A 22,904-nucleotide genomic window follows, 5' to 3' on the forward strand; every position below is an offset into this window, starting at 1 on the left:
CCGCTCAATCACCCTCCTGCTCCGACCATGTGCCTCATTGTAGCGCAGCTCGGTTGGTGTCACAGGGTTCCTGAGGGGTGTCAGCAACCACGGCATGTTGGGGTATCCGGAGTCACCTACACACACAAAAAAGAACAAGTAGCTGAGTTTTGTAGGAGTGCGGAATACAACATTGACAAACACACACAATGAGAAACAGTCATGACACACCGACAAGCCTGGCATGCTGAGCTGGCATCTGTGACATCAGCGTTGCAATGCGACTAGTCCTCATAATGTATGCATCGTGCGCAGAACCAGGGAACCGTGCACACACATGTGTGATCGACATGTCAGCAAGACAGACCACCAGAGCGTTGATCGAATGGTAGTGCTGTTACGGTATGCCTGCTCATGTGCCTGTGGTGGTATCAGGGCAACATGTGTCCCATCAATAGATCCGATGACATTTGGCATCCTCCCCAGTGTATAAAAGGCATCCTTTATTTCAGGGAGTTCAGCTGGGCTCCGGAACTTAATATACAGGTCTAGGAATTGCAACATCCCCTCTAAGACATCGAATAGCACCCGACTAAACATCGTTTGCGACATCCCACCAGCAGTAGCCACAGTGTACTGGAAGGTACCAGTAGCAAAGAAGTGCAGGGCTGCCATCACCTTCACCTCTGGGGTCAGTGCTGTAGGGTATGTCCGGCAAGGTACCAGATGTGGCGCCAACTGCTCCGCCAACTCCGCAATCAGTGGCCTGAGGAAGTGGTACCGTCTGACGCAGTCGAGTTCCTGCATGGTTGCAAGATCTGGGAACAGCCGATGGACAGCTGGTGCCCTGCAGTACAGAGATGCACAAAGGAAGATATTCAGTTCATCCAGCCATGTGGCCATGACCACGATCAATATCACATGCTAGATCATGACATTGCACAATGTACTGAGGTGTGTGCTGTTGGGCATGGACACATTTGTCACCTACAAGACCACCACCTCACATCTCAATTCCACATGTCCACATGAGTCCCATGTAGTGCAATGGCCAATCACCTGGCTGTGTCACCCAACCTATGTGCTGCTGCAACGTTCACACACCACAGTGACAAGTGAGGCCTCATGTCTCTCAGGCATCACAGATCTTTGCCATGCAGAAACCCAGGGTCCCTGTATTGCCACATCAACACAGCAATGGACATGGCGTAGCACGTACACATCACAAGGCAAGCGTAAGTCCCACAGGTGGTGGCCACTGTTGTTCCTGCCGGCACCACATGTATGTCTCTTAGACACACACCCCATCAAGGGTGATGCTTATACCACATGGATGTGGAGACTGTCACCCATTGGGCACATTTGATCAGACACATCTAAGACACAACATGCACACAGACTGTGGGTGCACATCAGTATTGTGGCTACAGGTTTCACTGTGACGTACATGCCATCACCCCCAGGACTCGGGGTGTATGTGACCTGTCCTTAACATATCCAACCTGACACTGTGTCCGTGACTCATGCCCATTACCGCACAAATGCACATCACAGTGGTAATGTACACAACACACAAAGGATTCTGCCCCCATGTACACGTGCACAGCCTGGGAGTGGCTGCACAAAGTGCCAGCCGAAAAAACAGATGTGGCCTCCCCCAAACACCCAGGGAATGCAACCTTACATGCCATGGGACACTGTGTGGCCAATGCTGTAGTGTGGTAGGTGTGTACAGGTGTCCCTGGCCAGTATATGTGTGTTGCATCCGTATAATAGTCACACTAATGAGGTCCGACACGGGTGACACTGCGTACGAATTGCACGGGTCATGTCCGAGCCATGCGTACGCTTTCTCATTGAATGCAATGAGGTCCGACGCGGGTGACAATGCGTACGCATTGCTCGGGTCATGTCCGCGCCGTGTGTATGCTTTGTCATTGAATGCAATGAGGTCCGACGCGGGTGACTATCATACATACGCGTCGGACAGGCATGGTCCTAGACAGGCGTACGCCTTGGCCATTGAATCGTATGGAGACGGGTGCATGTGTATGTTCAAAATACGCGTTGTACAGTCAGTTGAACGAGCCGGGCGCACCCATTGGCTCCGGACTGTCATGGAGACGGATGCGGATTCAAAACTGGTACGAGTTGTGCACTGGAAATTCAGTTGGATGCCTACAACAATGTTGCAATTTCAAGTGTTCCATGAAGGTGAAGATTTGAACGATGCGGAAGGCGTGTAAGAGTCGTACTTTTAAATGGATTGGCCAGATTCATAGAATACAACCGTGTTGGACCTATCACTTGGGGGACACGGCACAGATTCTGCCTCTGCAGCACAGATATAAGGCTGGCTGGCCCCTAGGGAGCTCACTTGCCTGCACCACATGCTACTGGACCACATCCCTGCTACCACTGCTGCTGTCTCTGCATCCTCTGGCTCCTGCTATGGCACGTATTCTGGAGAGGGCCCCAGCCTTCACTGAGGAGGAGAACCAGGCCCTTCAGGACGGGCTCCTTCCACAGTACAGCAAGCAGGGGAGCAGTTGAGTGTGCAGTCCACTGCCTTCCTAATTATGCATGTTGTCTGACTAGCAGTACTAGCAGTGTGTACACCAGTGGCAAGCATTCTCACTGACTACTTTCATCCCCCAAAGTGTGTAGGTACACATGCAGCTGATTTTTCCTTCCCCATGGTTGCACTACCTGTGTAATTCATTTCCCTTTGTGTTGATGACATGTATATCCAAATGTGTGCTGCACAAATCTGGGGCATGTGTGTTAATGTACTTTTCACTTTGTCATCCTCACAGGTTGATGCCCACCAGAAGCAGGATATCTGGCTGACCATCGCCCGGGCTGTTCGTTCTGTGGGGGTCTACAAGCGACGAATCCACAACTGCCAGAAGAGGTGGCAGGACCTTCGGGGCTGGACCCGAAGGATAGCTAGAGTCCAGTTGAAACTGTCACCTCCACGCAGGAGGGGTGGACACCGGACCCCTGCCAGGATGCTCCGTATCCTGGCAGTGGTCCTCCCGGACCTGGATAGGCAGCTGAAGGCCAGACAGCAGCAGGAAGGGGGTAAGTCCATGCCTGATCTGTGCACTATGTCTGACATGCTAATAGCAGTCTTTTGGCCTGGTCACACTTCCACATTACGTAGGTCTTGTAGACCAATACTCAGGTCCCTCAATTGTGTGATGCACCCTCCTCATCTGTTCTACAGATGTGGCCCCTACAGTCTGTTGCTTGTGTCATTAGGGCACTGTGTCCCTGCAGTCAGCTATGCTTCAGCTACCGGTCAGCATCTGTTCCCGTGACTCTGTTGTGTGTTTCATGGGTGGGTCAATTGTTTACACAATGCCTGAGATCTAACATGTGATCTGTGTGTGCCCTTGAGATGTGTACCAATTGCTGGTCTGACTCGCAACATGTGGCTGGGGTTTTCCAAACAAACCCATGCAGCAGGGGACTCCAATTTTTGGGCCTCAGGAGTATGTATATCAAGTATGTCACACTTGCTTAGCCACCTGACTACTGTCCAGGGCCAAACACTGTTTCACGTAGACCTGGCCAGTCATGCCTCCTCAAGGGCATTTAGAAACACTCTGTAATCCCATTCCTGTGTATGAAATTGCAGGTTGTGCTTAGTGACATGTGCCCTCAGGTGTCTGCCTCTGTGTCATTAGGGTGTGGCTTGTTGTTACGTACAACTGGGGTGTCCATGATTCAGAGGGTCAGCATGACATCTGAGATGTGACTGTGAGAGACAAGACCTGTGTGACATATAGGTGTGTGATCATCTGACAGCGCACAATGGTGTATGCAACTGTCTTTTTTTTATTTATATTTTTTTATTTATTGATTTTCAATATGCATACAGTACAAATCAAAATCTTGAACAAAAACCAACAAAAAATAAAAAAAACAGTGGTGTGTAGTGGACCCCTCTTGCAATCTGATCATGTGGCAGAACAGCAACTGTGTCCTTCATGCAGCTGGGTTACATGCATGGCAGACTGTGATGTGTTAATGTACAGGGATTTGTGTTTGCAGAGACTCATATGTATGATTGATGTGGGGTCATGATGTGGGGTCTTCTGGGTCCTGGATATGTTGTTTGCATGGGATGGGCAAGTGCGCCGGTCCTCTGCAGAGTTAGCTTTACCCCTGAGCTAGGATTGCATATTGTTGTTGTCTGGATGCCCTGCCCCTGTCACAGGAGACAGTTGTGAGAAGTTGGCCTGATGTATGATGTCACTAGTTCTAGTGTACACCTTATATCAGTCTAAACAACCCTTATGGTGAATGGTTGTAAAGTCAACCTTATAGACCAGCTATCCTAGTGGTAGCATGGACAAGAGCAGTCTTAGGCTAAACTCTGAATGGCATGTGAAGCCAGCTGTGATACCATATATAATCTCTTGAATACCAAATGAAAGGACACCACAACAGATATATATCAAAATAAAGTGTATTTATTCTAGACAAACCCTCAGCACTCTTTATGAGATTAGAGGTAAGTACAACACAGTCTTATTCAAGCATACATTAAGTCACACAGGTAAGTAATACAGTTAGGCCCTAGGGGCCACGCAAACCATATACTAAGTAAGTGGTATAAGGACCACTGTCACGGAAATAGGATAGGCCTAGGCCTAGGGAATCGCTGGGGCTACACTATACTACCAAAGGTTAGGAAGTGGGAGGCCCACGGGATTCAGGTGCAGAGTGGAAACACTCACGCGTAATGCGTATAATCGATAGAAATAGTACAGTTTTGAATTAATAAGATTTAGGACACTTCCGGAGTAGCTAGGAAGTCGAGATTTGAAAACTAGACACTAGGATAGTCACTACCCTGATGAGCACCGGAGTACCCAAGTTACCTAGCCCACAGGCTGCGGGTGCATAGGTGTGAAGTTGCGTCGGGTTTCGTCGTCGACTCCTATGGATGCCTGAAGAAAGATGCTGACAGGCAGTCAGTGAAGAGTGGCCGGTGGATCCCAAGGCTGGGATCAGGAAGGAAGAAAACCTGCAAGCAGAAGGGACAGAGTCAAGGTCACTAGCCAGTGACCACGTGGAACCAGGAGGGAACCAGGCGATGTCGTGAAGCTTGCAGTGGAAAGGTGAAGCTTGTCGCAGCAGCCAGGGCTACCAGGAGACGTCGAGGACGACCAGGACCAGGAGGCGAGCTGTCCCACGAAGGCTCTTGCTGTCGGCGGCGTCGAAGTTGAAGAAGGACTCACCAAGCCTTGGCAAGCGGAACCCACGCAGAATGAAGGACTTGCCTCTGGTGCAGACCAGGAAGGTCTGGGGTGCCTCTCTTTTGCAGAGGAGCAGGAGCCAGTCTGGAGGAGCCAAACCAGCAGTCGAAAGTCAGCAGGATGTCGTCACAAAGATTACTAGCCAATGGGCAAGTAACCGGACAGACGCGGCAAGCAGGAAAATGCAGAAGGGCCCCACGCAGGACTCGTGGAGTGTGGGGGGCTGATCTTCGGTGCAGATGGTTGGGGCTTCTCAGTCCCCAGTGCACAACTTCGAGGGTGCCTCAGAAGCTGCGCTGGAAGATACTCGCCACTTTTCCCAGGTAGCCGGTCCCACGTCTCTCGTCGCCTCCACGGATCTCAGCTGTGCTGTGGATGTGGATCAGGGTCGGAGAAGTCTGGAAGTCAAGGCTCTGGTCGGGCTCTGCAGTCGGTCCCTCGTATAACTTTAGCAAAGCAAAGGGTAAGTCTCTTGATGGTGCCGGTTTGCACAGGGTAGCCACTCCTTGGCCACAAGGGAGATTCTTCAGTCTTCTTCTTTCGTCGAATGTCGAAGGTCCAGAGTTTCTGTTCAAGTTGCAGGTTCAGGATAATCTAAAGTCTTGAGGCCCAACTCCCACTCTTATACTAATTCTGGGGGGCTGGGATACCTGCTAGGTCACGCCTTATGGGTGGGACCTGGGAGGGGGTGGTTACGCCCACTTCCCTTTGTCCAGTTTCGCGCCAGAGCTGGGGCTGGAGTGCCCCAGCGCCGGTTTGAACTGGACTATGCAAGGAACACCTTGTGTGCCCCAGGCATGTCTCATTCCTTTCAGCCCACCCTGCCCCAATACACTAAAGGCTGTCTGGGGAGGTGCTAGCACCTCCCCAAGCAGGAACCCTATTGTCCAGGCCTCCCTGGCTGGGATCACTCCCAGCCGCAGGAGGTCAGACTTGGGTCGTGGCAGCAGCATCCATTCACTCTGCCTCCAGGATTGTTAAGGCCTGCCATAGGAGTGGCTGATAGGTACACATGTGTCTATAGGTAGGATAGGTATAGGAATACTACACCTAAGCAAGGGGTGTTTACACGACCTTGCCCCAGCTGAGTGATCAGCCAGTTGTGTCATAATGGAAGGCCAAGTCAGGGGTGGCATAATACATGCTGCAGCCCCTGGTAGGCCTAGGGTACACCTATGCCCTGGGTACCTAGGGTACACTATACAGGGGCCTATAAGGTGATCCTATCCAAATGGGTTATGCACCTAAAGTACATAGTATCAATTTAGTGAGAGAACAGCAGGGCTGTGGGTCTGGTTAGCAGGCCCACAGCCACATCTAAGTCGAAAACCAGTAAAGCAAAAGCAAAAAGTGGGGGTGAACATAGAAAGCAGACCCTACTCTCCTACAACAGTGTTGATTGACTTTCAGGGCATCCTAGTGCCATGGCATTTAACTTGCTATGAGTGATCCTGCATTGTGTTCAAGTGTGCACCGTGCACCCATTGTGGCATTGCCCATCAGGACATGAGTACATCATAGTGTGTGTTGCTGGCATGCATCACAAGCATGTGAAATGAGTCTCTGCCCATCCCTTCATCCGGACACCTGTACTGAGTCAGTAGCAAGAGATGTGCTGTGTGTATAGGGACATACTCCTACATGTTCACTTGCATGTACAACTAATATGTGGGTGGTGCATGTTGGCACATTGGGGTGTTAGCATCCAACAGACATGTGTGAAAGTCAAGGAGGGATATGTGTGCCATGGTTGATGTTGAGAATGACAATTGTCTTATCCTAAACAGTGTTGGCAGTTTGAGCTGTGTTCAGCTGATGATGCCAGGGCTTTCCCTGTGATGTGAAGTACTTACTGTGGTGTGTGCAGTCGGTGCAGGTGACTGATGTTGTTCTCTTACTTCCTATTCCTATCCAGATACATCCACGGCCACAGGAGGGGACAGCTCCACGGACCAGGAGGAGCCACAGAGCCTTACAGGGACAGAAGGAGAGGAGTCGGGTGGACCCAGTGGCACGGAGGGCGAGTGGAGCAACACGGAGGGCGAGTGGAGCAACACAGAGGAGTCGTCAGCACCATCCCCCCCAGCTGAGGACCACAGCAGCTCTGAGAGTGACTCCCTTGTGGAGGCGGGTGTCAGCAGCCACCAAACCCCAGGTAGTGAGGCTGTCCCCACCACCACCACCACCACCATCACCGCCACCCTCCCATTGGCTCCCATCCCAGAGGTCCCTGTGGGCTCCCGTGTTCGTGAGCATGTCTCCTTTGTGCCAGGCACCGCACCCCGTGTCCCCTGCTGCCCAGAGTGAGGAGTCTGTGGACTTACTTAGACAGATCCATGTAGGGCAGACGTCAATGCTGAAGGTCCTCCATGCACACACAGATCTGTTGACACAACTGGTGTCATTCATGGAGGGCATTTCCTCGGGCATGTCTGCCCTACAGAGGACCAATCAGTCCGTGGCCTCCTCCCTGACGGCAGCAGCGTCCCTCCTCCAACAGTCCCGCACCCCTCCTACCCCGGCACCACCCACGATTCCTAGCACCCTTCCTGTCCCAAGCACAGAAACACCAAAGCCACGGTCTAGACATGCACGCAAGCGCCGGGGACTGATACCACACTCACAGGGGCTGGTTTGCAGACACACAGTCATCCACAACCACTCCGCAGTCCTCCGAGACCTCTCCCTCCTAGCCCCCTTCCCTTGCATCACCTGCAACCCCATCTCCCCAGAAGCTCTTCCTCTGTGACCTTGGCCTCTTCCCCACCGACCCAGCAGATCCTGATTACAAGGGGAAGAGGAAGTCCCCACACACAGAGGGGAGTGCCCCTCACACCTGGACAACCTCCCCCAGGCGCAGTCCGACCGAGACCCCCACCCGCAAGTACCCCCGGCGCCAGAAGAGCAAGACCCCCCCCCCCCCACCACCACGCAGCTCCAAGGCAAAGTCTCCGTCCTCCATGCCACCACTCCAGAGATTCCCCCGCCACTCCCAGCCCCGGGTTCCCCCACCCACAGATACACCATCCCCAAAATGCTATGGCCATCCCCCCTAGCACTTGCTCCTCCACACCTGGTCAGACGGTTAGTGCCACTGATGTGGGGACCGTGTCCCCCCCTGCCCTGCCAACCTCACCTGCCCCCCATTCCGCTTCCATGGATGTAGGCACTGCATTGGAGTCCATGACCACCCCTTCTGACTTGGGCACTGCAGTGGTGAGCCAATCCACTCCATCTGACCTGCCCACTGGAGTTGTGCCGGCACCCACCCCATCTGACTTGTGCCCCACAGTTGTGACAGCACCCACCACTTCAGTCAGCTCCACTGCAGTTGCAAGTGTCTCGCCTGCATCCACCACCTCTTCACTGCCTCCTTCTGCTGCGCCCTGATCCTGTCCCTGCGGTGCCTGTCCTGCCCCCATGTATGCCCCTCCGAGGGGATGACCCCGGTCCTTAGCAGTGCAGGCAAGCAACGTGTGACAGTTGTCACTCTAGTTCACTCCTTGGCATTTGGACATGGACTGGCCATTGGCGTTTTGTTTGAACAGACGTTTAACTTTTAATATGCTGAATAAAGCTTCTTTCTTTATCCCTGTGAACTAGATTTAGCTGTACATTATGTTGATCATGTTTAACATGCCCTTGCACCTGTGATGCTTTGTTTACAATGTTGAATACTGATGTGTTGCTGTGAGATACTCCCTGTGGTCCCTGAGATATGTATCCTATTCTGGTGGGTATCCATGTCATATTTTGCAGCTACCTGGGTGTGTCAGGATCAACTATTTGTGGACATCTCTCTGTGAGCATTTTATTTGCATGGTCACATCTCTGGCTTGCACCCCTGCACATATGATGTGCTTCCCATTGTCCAATTTGTCACTTCCACAGACTTTCTGCTCATCAACACTGGACCTACAGGTGTGGGCATCATTGGTATAGGAGCAACTGGGTCCTCTCTGCAACTTGCTAGACATACGTTTTGGGTATGAGCAGATGACTTAGGGGAGGCTCGCGTACCCAGGCTGTTGTGACCAGAGCCTTCATTGTGTGGTAACTGATGGCTGACTGACCAAGTGTTCTGCAGACATGAGTGAGACTTGCGGTGAATATGTTTGGCACAGCTGGGCTTCCACAGGAGGTGGGTCCCCTCAAGTGTGTTGTCCAGTGACATGGCCTGGGCCATGGTGTGTGTTGTATGAGCATGTGTGTGTGTCTACATCCCTGTTCATACACAGACAGTGTTCCCTTGATATGTTCCTGTTGTTGATGCTTGCTGAGTGGTACTGGGTTCATCCCACTACTTTTCCAATGGGCTACCAGATGTGTGGGTGCATGACACACTACTGTTAATTGGTGTATCGTCATTGGGATTTGTCAGTTCTGAGTGGTGATGATGTTGTCAGATGGGACACAGTCAGGGTTCCTCAAGGCACCTGTTTATTTGCAAAATCACGTCGTTGTCCCTAGGTGGTACCTTTCAGTGATTGAGACATTTGTATGTGTGTGTGACTGCTCCCACTTGTCGGGTTCATGGCTGCGATGCTGGCAGGTGTCAGCATGTGTGCCTTGTGGTTCTCCTTGGCTTCTGCATTGTCCTGGGACTGTGGCAGGGATTCTGAAGGTTACGTGAGCTTTGAGGTCATGGCCATGTACCGCAGACTGTGCAGTATGTGTCATTCCCCAGGGTTGTAAACTGTCCTTGTGTGATGTGTCTGTGCACCTTAGTTCCTCCCAATATTCCTGTGTTTGTCATGGGTGCATGTGCAATGTCACTTGTCCATGTGGGCTTCACAGATACACATTGTTGCAGTTCAGGGTGTGTGGTGTTGAGGGTGGACTGATGTGAATGTTTGCATTGATGGTCCCCTACCTCCTGTTTGTCCATGGATGAGGGGCCATGCTGAGTGATTTGTGTTTGTGTATGTGTGATGTACGTTTGTGGCACAGGACACATGTCTGGGCTTCCCAGTTTGTACGACATCTGCCTTTGTCATCACAGTGGAGATGTCATGCATGCTTGTGTCACCCCAATGTCTGGTCCCTGGGGGTAGTGCTGTTGTGTGTCAGTCTCTTGCTGTGTTAGTTGGTTTACATTCCAGCTTGTGTCACATGTGTCTGTTGTGCTCCCTCTCATCTCCCAATGCCTGATTGCCCACTGAGGGTGTCCCAATGATGGATAATGGATATTCCATCAGATTGATGTATTCAACGTGTACTCATTTACGAGTATTTTGCATGAATAATATGCTATATATGATTGCTCTGAATGTGATGAATTGCGCCGTATGTTGAGACAGTAATATACGTGTCAGTTTTAATTTATAACCCATAATTCTATGAGAATACATACCTCATTAAGGTTATGGTATATAGAAAACAATGTTTTAAATCCATCTTCATGTAGCGTAAATATAGTTTGCAGAAAACACATGTTCTCCTGAACGATATAATTCCTTAGATTGTTTGAAAACTGATACAGAAAACTGTCGATCCTTTTAATATGGTGTTCGAATATTGCTGCTTGTCCGCATTCCACTAGGTATTTGGTACACATGACTTGTCTTTGTAATTATGTAATTGATTTATTCCACTTGTACGAGGAGTTCATTCCGTAACTGATAGCTAATAGGCAACTCCATATTGCCTCGATGAAATATATCAGGAATAGATATAAGAAAAGACACATATGATCTCATTTACACCACAGGTTTTTATTGAATACGTCACGATCAGTACGAATTCCATTAGTTGGCCGATTAAGACCCGTATCGCTACCGCATTTCAATACGTTGGTCGGCTAAATGCGATACACTTTTTACAGAGACAGTATCTATGGGATATAACATTCCGTGTTCTACCTTATGAGTATTGTTTGCGACCGGAGGAATACATAAGATAACGCGCCAGGAACCGGTGACCGGGTTAATTTTAGAATCCGCTCCGTGTTTTGTCCACGAGCAGCTGACTGCCTGCACGTAGACACCAATTGGGATAACGTCATATAGCCGGCTTCTCCCTCGCCTCGCTGTCATTAGCTGCAGAGCGTGAGACGGATACAGACGTCCGAGCGGAGAAAACCATGTAAGTTTTTAAAACCATTGGCCCCTCGCCCGGCCGCGCTACATGATTTCTTTTTAGACGTACTAGCACTTTGCGGCGAAATGTCAAAAACAATGTCCCCAGTTATAAGACCACGCGTATTTATTTAAAAACCATAGTAATTGTAAAATGGTACCGTAATTGAGAAACACTTGTGAGGTTGCCAATTTAAATACCACACATAAAGGACCCCTTTGTTCCACAGCTCAAAGGCTTTAGTTCAGGTCTATTACGGAGTAGGCTTTACGAGTGCCACCCAGTAGGAATGACTTTCTATTCTGCACACATTTGGCCATACGGTAGAAGAATATTTTCACATGTAAGTTTTTAAAACCATTGGCCCCTCGCCCAGCCGCGCTGCATGATTTCTTTTTTAGACGTACTAGCACTTTGCGGCGAAATGTCAAAAACAATGTCCCCAGTTATAAGACCACGCGTATTTATTTAAAAACCATAGAAATTGTAAAATGGTACCGTATTTGAGAAACACTTGTGAAGTTGCCAATTTAAATACCACACATAAAGGACCCCTTTGTTCCACAGCTCAAAAGCTTTAAGTCGGGTCTATTACGGAGTTGGCTTTACGAGTGCCACCCAGTAGGAATGACTTTCTATTCTGCACGCATTTGGCTATACGGTAGAAGAATATTTTCACATGGGCGCATAAGACGTATCTGCTTTTGCTGTGTACAACACATTAGTCTACTGTGTAACTGGTTAAAATCAATCTAGGCGTTCTATTATGGCGCTAATTTCTGCCCTCTTATTTACAGTAAGTGGCGATCGTTTTGACGGCACCACCATTTTCCAGTTGAATCTTTCACTGTGAAGGTACGTGACCTGTTAACTACACTGCGTTACATGTCGTCGTGCACAATAGGGATTTCTAGAGCCTATTTCTGTTATTTATTGATTACAGAATCCCTGATTAATTCAGATGTCGGCTGAGAACTCTAACGAGAGAAAAGGAAATTAAAATCCCATATTACCCTGACTCCAGGTGAGCGTCTGTGACACTGAGGGATTCCTTCATTGTTCCTTCATTCTTCATACACACATGTCCCTTATGTAAAATTATTTGTACTTACAGGCAGCCAGCCCTACTTTTTGTCCTGAAGAAGACCCGTTCTAGATGCACACAACCCAGCACGATTATATAGGGTCGAAACGTCGACGTGCTCTGTCCAAATCGTCCACGCACTTCCACAATCAGAATTGGGAAATCATGTCCTATTGTGGTCAATGCTCTTGATTTGTGGACTCTATCTGTATCACTTTATGTGTGTTATTTTTGTGATTTGTGTATATGGCAAATGTGATTTTATGTTAATGAGTTTATGTAAGCACTGAATGTTCTATGTTGTATTTGTATTATGGTTGGTCAGACCTGTAAATACACAGCTTTTTGAAAAATTTCCGGACACTGATTATAAAGTAAAAATTAATTTAATTTCTGAATTCTTTTGTTCATGTGTGTATACTCCCCCCTTTTTTGCTCCATGAATGAATGTTTATTGAATAAGATTTAGCATTTATTGCATGTGTAACTAAGCTTACCAATTCCCAACAGAACCATTTTTTGCCTTTATCATGGTTTACTTTTGTATGGCACGGTGTCCACATCAGTGTCACTGTGGTTCTGCCCCCCTCATGTGTTGTGTAGTTGCCTGGGGATACTGTGACACACACATGCTGTGTCAGATGTGCAGTGTGAGTTTGCCTGTTTGGGTTTGTGCATCTGCACCAGTGCATTGGTATTGCTGTTGTGGGCCTTTGTCTGGATGCTGTTTCTGTGATTTTGCCTGCTGTCCCTGTGAGTCATATCACATCATTGTTCACATTCATCCTGGTAGTTAGGTGCCATTGCTGGCATGGAATGTGAGTTTGTGAGCTGACACCTACAGCCTACACATGTTGTTTTGATTGGTGTGGCTATCTTCGAGATGTGTGCATGCTTGGTGATGGTCACTTCTGCTCTTGTGTCATTGTACACTGTATGCATTGTCAGCACCCATGTGGGGTGCCTGTCTGCACATGTCCGAGAGTGTGTTATGTTTTCACAGCACTGTTAGCCTCACCACATCTCTGTGGGAATGGGACACAACCACTACTTCGCCCCAGAAGTGTTTAATGTGTTGGGAGCAGGGATCATACATGCTGTTTGTTATTTGCAGTGTTGACCATGATGACACTTACCTTTTGGTCACTGTGATGAGGGGGGGTTTAGTCCCCATCACCACAATGCTCAACATCTGCTGCATTTTGGAAGCCCACACTTAACCTCTGTTCTACACAGTGAGGGGGTGTTCCTTTTATATTGCCACAGTGCTATGGTGATGCTTGCCTTGTGTATGTCACACTTATGTGTTGGTCACACATGTGCTGTTAGTTACATTGTATGTTCGAAGTCATAATCACTGTTGTGGGCATTTGTCACAGACTACACACTGATTTCATGGTGTTAGGGGGGATGTATTTTGCTGACATACCTGATGTTGGAGAATGGGTGGCAGGGGTGATGGGCAACATAGTCCCTATGGATGTGGGTGGCAGGGGTGATGGGCAACTTAGTCCCTATGGGTGTGGGTGGCAGGGGTGATTGGCAACATAAGCCCTATGGCTGGGACTGGCAGTAGTGATGGGCAACATAAGCCCTATGGGTGGGGGTGGCAGGGGTGATGGGCAACAAGTCCCCTATGGGCGGGGGTGGCAGGGGTGATGGGCAACATGAGCCCTATGGCTGGGGGTGGCAGTAGTGATGGGCAACATAAGCCCTATGGGTGGGGGTGGCAGGGGTGATGGGCAACAAGTCCCCTATGGGTGGGGGTGACAGTAGTGATGGGCAACATAAGCCCTATGGGTGGGGGTGTTAGTGGTGCTGGCCATGCAACCCTTATGGTGGGCTGTTATTAGTGTCCAGGATGTGGATCCCCTGTGTGTGTATGCCATTTTCCGGGTACATGTCGTTTGTTTATGTGGTAGGTGTCTGACTTACCGCCTGTGGCGTCGGTTCCTGAGCCGGTCATAGATGTAGAGTACTGGTATGACCTGCGCGATGGGATTCATGATGTTTTTGTGCGGTACACGCTGCTTGTTCCTCCGTCTCGTACCCGCTGCAAGCTGGTCCGTCTCGTACCGTGGATTGAGTTGTGGCACGAATCGTAGCTGATATGCTTGCTTCCGGATGCTGTGACGTCCCGTACGTGGCGACCTGTCCGGCGCGTAGGAAGTACACATCGTACTTGTCATGCCGGAGACTGTTATGGGTACTGCTTCCGGGAGACTCGGTTCAGCGTTAGGAGTTACGGCTCGGACGGAGAATGGAGCTTGAATCACAGCCAACGTGTCGGTCGGCTTTTTGGCAGCTATGCGCATCATACTTACTCTACAAGACGGACCGGCTCCGGGTCCGTCGCACGGTAAGGCTACGGACAGGTGTCCGACCGGCTATCGGAATCGGCCCCTTAGTTGTTCTTCCAAGTTTGCTAAGTCCATTACATCTTCTTGAGCTTGATGCATTGCTGTTTCCACCTCATTCATGGCAATTGCTGCTTCATTCTCGACAATTGGTTGTCCTAGTGGATCTTGACTCAGTGCAGCAGAACTTTGACTGTCTTGAGAACTGTCTCTAGCAATCTCAGCTGCAATTGTAGCTTCTCGATTCATTTCATCATTCAACATTTTCACATAATTTGCAAAAGCACTGCATTGTATGCTATCTTTACAAGCATTAAATGAATCTTCATAGCTCTGAAAATCTCTAAATAGTAAAATTCCCTTTTATCAGCAGTGTCGCAACTCAGCTTCCTGTGATTAATCAAGTTTCCTTTCCTTTGTTTCACCAAACATCCTTCGTAACCCATGACTTCATATTTTCCATCATTGATATTCTCTGTAGTATGTATCTCACACAAAGAAGGGTTAAAGGAAGGACTAGGCTACTTTCAACAAATGTTGTCCTATATATCTTCCCAAATGAATAAATCTCACATATGATATAGGGTAGCAAACTTAGAACTAGGACCAAACCATATCTTTGGGCATATGCCAGTTATGGACAAAAACCCTCACTCACCCGAGGGTGACATGCTTCATCATTGGGTTCCTCCAGCATACGGGGACCCCAAGGTACCCCGTATGGGCTACGACTTAACCCGAAAGGGAAGGAGCAGGAGTGCAGAAGCACACGTTGGATCTACCAACTCGAAATGGTAAGGAGGGGCAGAGTGCAAAGTAATAAAGTGAAAAAGTGAAGGTTAAAAACTATCTACTTAGGGGCAACCTTTTTAATCTTCCTGCCTAAGTGATAGTGATTAAAACGCAAGTGAATATAGGGTTAGAAAATACCCTATCTATTGATCAACATGTTTCTGCCCAGGTGACATAGCTGTTTGGGGCATTCATCAGGATCAAGAGGTAGTCACTCTGCTGTATGAGTGCTCAAATCATAAAAATTGTTTATACTTAGGCCTCAGGATCTTGACCTTCATACGCACAGTCGATCAACATGATAGGTGAGAGGGCTCTGTAAAAACATCAAAACTTATAATGATACACTTCAAAAAGTATTCACCCATGTGACCATAGCCCAGATTAATGGTGAAAATCGTTTTGTTAAATGAATTTTTTTTTATCTTACCTAAAGCATATTTATGTGTGTCAACTCCACTAACTTCAGAGTCTGTACATCACGCTTGATATACTATTAGGAAATACAAACAATGAACTCCTCTAAATGTTCGGTCCAGCACATAAAACAGACACCAAAGTATTAGGCAAACCTAATTGGAAACACTTATAAAATGTGAAATATAGCCTCACAAAAACAAGGAAAACGAAATATCAATACTCTGTCAAGAGCTATAAAGCACATAAATATGCTTTAGGTAAGATAAAAAAATTCAACATATTCGTTTTCAAAATATCTGTACTTTCTGGTTCTTTTTCTGCTAAATATTCAATTTCTTGAACAGATTTCAGTACCCGATTTCGCATTGCTGCAAGACCTAGACTCACCCAAATGATTCTTCTACTTTTGGAGTATAGACTTGCAGATGATAACCGATCTGAGCATTCATATGCTCCAATTTCCCGATGCGATAACATCTTCAAACTGAAACTGTATAATTTCTTACTTGAGAGTCTTCTCGTGATAAATCTCTTCCCACATTTCTTTCAATTCCGTCTTTTCTGATTTAGTAATGTAGGACGTTACATATCGAGCAACAGCAATGGAATTGTCCGCAACATACTGAATATCCATGTTAGCGTTCCACATGGATGAAATAACTGGATTGTAGTCATTTATGTATTTTGACTCTTTGCTTCTTCTTAAGTTGTAGGTATTTTTCGGAGACTTTCTTGTGATGGTATGTCGCATAGCTGACATAAAACTGTTCACTCTTCCTTTGGATAATACAGGACGTGGAAATGCAAATCGACATTTGGTATAGAACTTATCCTTAGACTTGTACTTTCGTCGACAGTATTCTCCACATCTATGGCTTTGGATTCGTAAGACTGGTTGTTTTAAGTTTTTATTTTCTCTGCTTTTGGGTACAGCACATGTGGCATATTCTTCAATGAAAGACAAAACAGTATAATCTGAATCTGTTCCAAATTTGGGGACGTCCTTGATCCATAACAACAAATGTATATGAGGAGCACCTCTTGCTTGATACTCCTTTCTCCAAAAGAAATCCACAACTTCTCCAAGAGGAAGATTCTTTTTATTGCAGATGAAATACATCATAGCTTCAAATCTATGATTGAAATATCTGTATACATTAACAGGATCCAAAGAGCACAATTCTCCAGGTGTCTTGTATTCAATATTTTTTATATTGGAATTTGCCTCTCGAAGAAATTCAAGTAAATCATCCCAAGCGTACTCAGCACAGCTTAGTGTAAGGAACCATGTAGGAGTTCCTAAGTTCATTAGCATACATTTCAGTTCTCCATGACGATGATACCAATATTTATTAGTCCCACGCTGACATGCCATCAGATTAATCAACTGAGATTCTAAATGATCATCTCTCTGATGCACTTTATCCATAAAATCCTTTGCAGTTATATTTTGCAGATGCATTCCAGTTTTTAAAATGTGATTTACTGCATATGAAAGTCCAGACAAGTCACTTTCAAACAGAAGATGAAACATATAAGGAATACATTGTCAAAATCTTGGATCTTCTGCATATAATCTTGTTGTCCGATATTCAGATGCAGGAATCTGCACAGGACGTTAATCATATCGTCCACCTTTTCCTGTTGGAAACAACTGCGGGAAACAACGAGCTTCCAAGCTCTCTTCCCATACACTCATGGGACTTCCTTTTGCTTTTTTCATTTGGAATAACTCAATCGTATTCCCCATCACTTCTTTGGAATGAAGTGGATGTACACTGTAATGTTCATAGATTTCTTCACATCTGGACATGTCCACTTTTTCTATTTGTCCACTTGATGTTTCAGTATCTTCTGCTAAATCTATTTCTTCTTCTCCTGCAAACACATTTCTATAGTACTCATTATTTTTTATCAGATACAATATTGCCTTTTGCACTTTTCTAACATCCACTAACTCTTGCCAGGTTTTCTTATTCCTAGTAGGAACACCATTAACTAGAATAACTGGTGGTTCATTTTCTGCACGGTCTACACCAATAGTTTCAATGTTTTTCTTTAAATCTAACGGTAAATACACAACTCTTCCTTTCAATCCTCTTTGTAAATCTGATGGAGGCAATTTACCTGTTTTGGGCTCCATACGAACAATATCCTGAAACGGGTGCACACATTGAATGAGAATACTCATAGGTATTTAAATCTATCAGCTCTGGAGGAATAGCAACCAAATCTAGATTATTATGAACAGCTCTAGCAGGCATTTTATTCTCATCTAATTTGTTACAACAATATTTGCAAATACGCTGGTCAGATCCCAAATCAAAACAATCCTCTACCAACAAAATAGTTGCAAATAACATCCACTTATTATTTTCTGTTTTACTTTTTAAATACAGATTGACACTCCTAGTCTGATTTTTATAGTGAGTTCGCCGACAACAAATACAAGAAACATTTGGTCTTTCACCTGAAATCACCTTAAACTTTGCGATTTGATCTTCAAAAAAGTTTGTATCCATGGATTCTACATTGTCTTCAACATTTTGTTTCATTAATGTGTCAGTTTCTGCACTCTCTTGCTGAGGACCAAAGTAACAAAACTCAATATCATCACAAACCTTCTTCACATCTGATACTGACCCACGCAAAAGAGCACTGTTCAACTCATTACCTTTAGTGCTGGACTTTTTGCATAATACAATCTTCTCACCAACTTCTGCATTTGAGTATGATGTACTGCCAACATCCTGAAATGGTGAAAAACCCTTTGACAAACTTTCCTAGAAAGACAAGCCAGAGAATGACCTTGCAAACCAGTATTTTTTCTCACTCTGCAAGGGTCTAGTCCTTGCAACACCTTAATCTTTTGTTTACCACTTTTTTTACTATATGCTTTTAAGAAATTGCACAATTTATCAATAGATTATTGTCGTACAGAACCAGTTACTTACCTTCGGTAACGATGTATCTGTAAGAAACATTAGTTAGTTAGATTCCTCACCTTAGAATATCCCCAGGCGTCAGGCTGGATTCGGAAAGATTTTTGTAGCAATACCCCTTGCGCGTCGCTAGGCGTCGTCTGTGGCTCCAGTCCGTTGTGGGCGTTGTGCGCCGGGATGACGTCGTCAGAGTACTTAGACGCCGCCCTCGCGCGCTGACGTCAGTTCTTATACATAGCTTTCCGCGCCAGGGACGCTGAGCCATGCAAGAGACCGACACTGGTGCCAAAAAATCTAGGGCCCTGAAAGGGAGAACCTTAACCCTAGATGTCGGTTCGCAGAAAGGGGAGGCTGGGTAGGTCAGTGAGGAATCTAACTAACTAATGTTTCTACAGATACATCGTTACCGAAGGTAAATAACTTGTTCATCTAAAAGAAACACGTTAGTTAGATTCCTCACCTTAGAATAGATACCCCAGCAATACCAACCTCGGTGGTGGGTCTGCGAACCAAGATCACACCAGAAAGTCCTGGAGAACAGAACGGCCAAAGTGGCCATCTCTCCGGACTTGGCTGTCCAGACAATAGTGCCTGGCGAACGTGTGCAGTGAAGCCCACGTCGCCGCCTGACAGATGTCCTGCAAGGGGACTCCCCGTCCCAGGGAAGTTGTCGCCGCTGTGGCCCGGGTAGAATGGGCTCGCAGCCCAACAGGAGGGACCTTTTTTGCCAAGGAATAGCAGAGTTTAATACACAACACGACCCATCGCGAGATGGTCCGCTTGTGCACAGCTTTACCCTTCTTCGCACCTACATATCCAACAAAAAGTTGGTCGTCCACCAGGAACTGGTTTGTGCGGGCCAAATAAAATGACAGCGCACGTTTTCAGTCCAGACGGTGGAGCCTCTCTTCATCTTTTGAAGGATGCGGAGGCGGAAAGAAGGTGGGCAGCATGACAGATTGCCCGATGTGAAAGGGAGTCACAACTTTAGGAAGGAAAGAAGGACGGGTCCGGAGGACAACTTTATCCGGATGAACCGAAAGGAAGGGAGGCTTAGCTGACAGAGCCTGGAGCTCACTCACCCGCCTAGCGGAGGTGATAGCCACCAGGAAGGCAGTTTTCAGAGTCAGTAGACGAAGTGGACAGTTGTAAAGGGGCTCAAAGGGAGCGCACATCAGAAAAGTAAGAACATGGTTCAAGTCCCACTGAGGCATTACGAATGGAACAGGAGGGAACATATGAGTAATGCCCTTGAGAAAACGGGAGACAACAGGGGACTTGAAAAGAGAAGGCTGATCAGGAAGCCATAAGAAGGCAGAGATGGCAGCAACATACCCTTCAAAGTGCCCAAAGCAGATCCCTGCTGGGCCAAAGAAAGAAGAAAGAGGAGAACCTCAGAAAGAGGGGCAGAAAGGGGATCCACAGCCTTTGCTGTGCACCATGCCACAAATTTGTTCCACCGGCAGACGTATACCGTCTTCGTGGAGGGACGCCTGGCTACCAGAATGACATGACAGACTTCAGGAGGCAAGTCAAATGGCATCAACTATCGCCGCTCAATCTCCACGCATGGAGGTGGAGGCTGGACAGGTTCGGGTGGAGGACCGTCCCCTGCTGCTGCGACAGAAGGTCCTCCTGAAGAGGCAGTCGTATCGGACATACTGAGTAGCACGGGATACCAGTACCTTCGTGCCCAATCCGGAGCCACCAAGATGACTTGAGCCCGGTCGCGCCTGATCTTCTTCAGCACTCTGGGCAGAAGTGGTATAGGCGGAAAGGCGTACAACAGACCGCAACTCCACTCGCGACGAAAAGCGTCTCCGAGCGAGTGCCGCCTTGGAAATTCCAACGCGCAGAACTGCTGACATTGCGCGTTCTCTCCGGTGGCGAATAGATCTAACCAAGGCTCTCCCCACTGCAGAAGGAATATGCTACTTACCAGTATTCATCTGTTCTTGGCATGTAGAGCTGCAGATCTATACACTGTGCATAGATCGCCATCTGGTGTTGGGCCCGGATGTTTGCAGTTTGTTTTTCCTCTTGGAAAGTCTTTGGAAGTCACGAGGTTGGTGACTCCTCCTTTGGTTCGTATTGCGATGGGCTTCGGCTCCATCCTCAGATTGTTTTTCGCCAGCAGGGAAAGATGGAGCGTAGTAATAACAGTAAAGAAACCCATGTGTGTTGTATCTAAATAAGATAGACTGGAGCAGATACCGGTAGCCGGGGAGGCGGGTGGGCGTGTATAGATCTGCAGCTCTACATGCCAAGAACAGATGCATACTGGTAAGTAGCATATTCCGTTCGAGGCATATGGCTGCAGATTATACACTTTGCATAGACTATATAGCAGTACCCAACCCTAGCGGCGACCACCGGCATCCGTTGCAGTTGTTTGGAACAGTGTTTTTAGTACAGCCTGGCCCACACTAGCTTGTTGCTTGGTTTGCACATCTACACAGTAATGTTTTGTGAAAGTGTGCGGTGTTTACCATGTCGCTGCTTTGCAGATGTCATCTAGTGGTACGTTTCCTAGAAAAGCCATAGAAGCTCCTATCTTCCGTGTAGAATGGGCTTTAGGGGGAACCGATAGCGTTCGTTTTGCTTTGTGGTAGCAAATCTGTATGCATTTTACAATCCACCTAGCTATCCCTGATTTAGAAATAGGGTTGCCTTTATGTGGTGGAGAGAAAGAGACAAATAGCTGTTTGGTTTTTCTGAAAGGTTGTGTTCTTTGGATGTAGTAAAGTAAGGCCCTTTTAACATCCAGTGTGTGTAAAGCCCTTTCCGCATCGGTTTGAGGTTGTGAGAAAAAGACTGGTAATTCTACCGACTGGTTTAGATGGAAGGGAGAAATGACTTTGGGTAGAAATTGCGGGTTGGTGCGGAGTACAACCTTGTTCTGATGCATTTGAAGAAAAGGTTCCTGTATGGTGAGTGCTTGTATTTCACTAACCCTTCTAAGGGAAGTGATGGCCACTAGGAATGCTGTTTTCCATGTGAGAGATTGCAGCTCACATTTATGTAATTGATCGAAAGGGGGTCCCATTAGCCTTGTGAGAACTATATTCAAGTTCAGGTGAGGGTGGTACTCTGGGTGGAATTACTCTTTTGAGGCCTTCCATAAAGGCTTTGATGGCAGGCACCCTGAAAAGGTATAGGTGCTGCCTGTTCTGCAAGTAAGCAGCAATTGCTGCGAGGTGTAACCGAATGGATGTATATGCTAGGTTACACCTTTGTAGATGGGGCAAGTAACATATGATGTGCTGTATGGACACATTTAGAGGATTGATTGTGTTGTTGTGGCAGTAAACAACAAATCTTTTCCACTTTGCAGCATAGCATGCCCTAGTAGTAGGGCGTCTAGCTTCCCTGATAATATTCATGCAATTAGGGGGAAGGTTAAGGTATCCGAATTCTAGGACCTCAGGAGCCAGATCGCAAGGTTCAGCTGAGCTGGGTCCGGGTGCCTGATCTCTCCATGGTTCTGGGTTAGGAGGCATGGTGAGAGGTGTAGCTTTTGGTGTGGTACTACTGAGAGTACCAGCAGTGTGGTGTACCACGGTTGTCTGGCCCATGTTGGAGCTACTAAGATCAGTGTTAGGGAATGCTGTTGTAGCTTTCGCACCACTAATGGAATTAGTGGGAGAGGTGGAAAAGCGTATGCAAATTTGTTTGACCAGTTCATCCATATCGCATTGCCTTTGGACAATGGGTGTTGATATCTGGCGGCGAAGCTTGGGCATTTTTTGTTTTCGTGGGTGGCGAATAGGTCTATGTGTGGATGCCCCCACTTCTGAAAGAACGGGCGAAGAACCTGTGGGTGAAGTTCCCATTTGTGAATTTGTTGCGTTTGTCTGCTGAGCAGATCTGCCACGGTGTTTTGGACTCCTGGGACATGTTGGGCGAGGAGAAAGATTTTCTGTGGAATGACCCATCTCCATATGCTCTGTGCTAATTGAGAGAGCTGTGGAGAGAATGTGTG

General features: G+C 47.3%; 1 long non-coding RNA gene across 4 annotated transcripts in view; it reads right to left on the bottom strand.

Moving 5' to 3' along the window:
* Positions 1–22,904, bottom strand: part of LOC146829583 (uncharacterized) — a 493,129-nt gene that overhangs the window by 82,699 nt on the left and 387,526 nt on the right. For 3 of the 4 annotated variants that reach the window (XR_014962015.1, XR_014962013.1, XR_014962014.1), the window contains one exon: positions 18,655–18,763. The exons of the other annotated variant lie outside the window; for it this stretch is intronic. This is a non-coding gene — a long non-coding RNA (uncharacterized LOC146829583). The remainder of the gene's footprint in view (positions 1–18,654; positions 18,764–22,904) is intronic. 4 annotated transcript variants of the gene reach the window in all.

The sequence above is a fragment of the Triturus cristatus genome, chromosome 5_2 (genome assembly GCF_964204655.1).
Source record: "Triturus cristatus chromosome 5_2, aTriCri1.1, whole genome shotgun sequence".
NCBI lineage: Eukaryota > Metazoa > Chordata > Amphibia > Caudata > Salamandridae > Triturus > Triturus cristatus.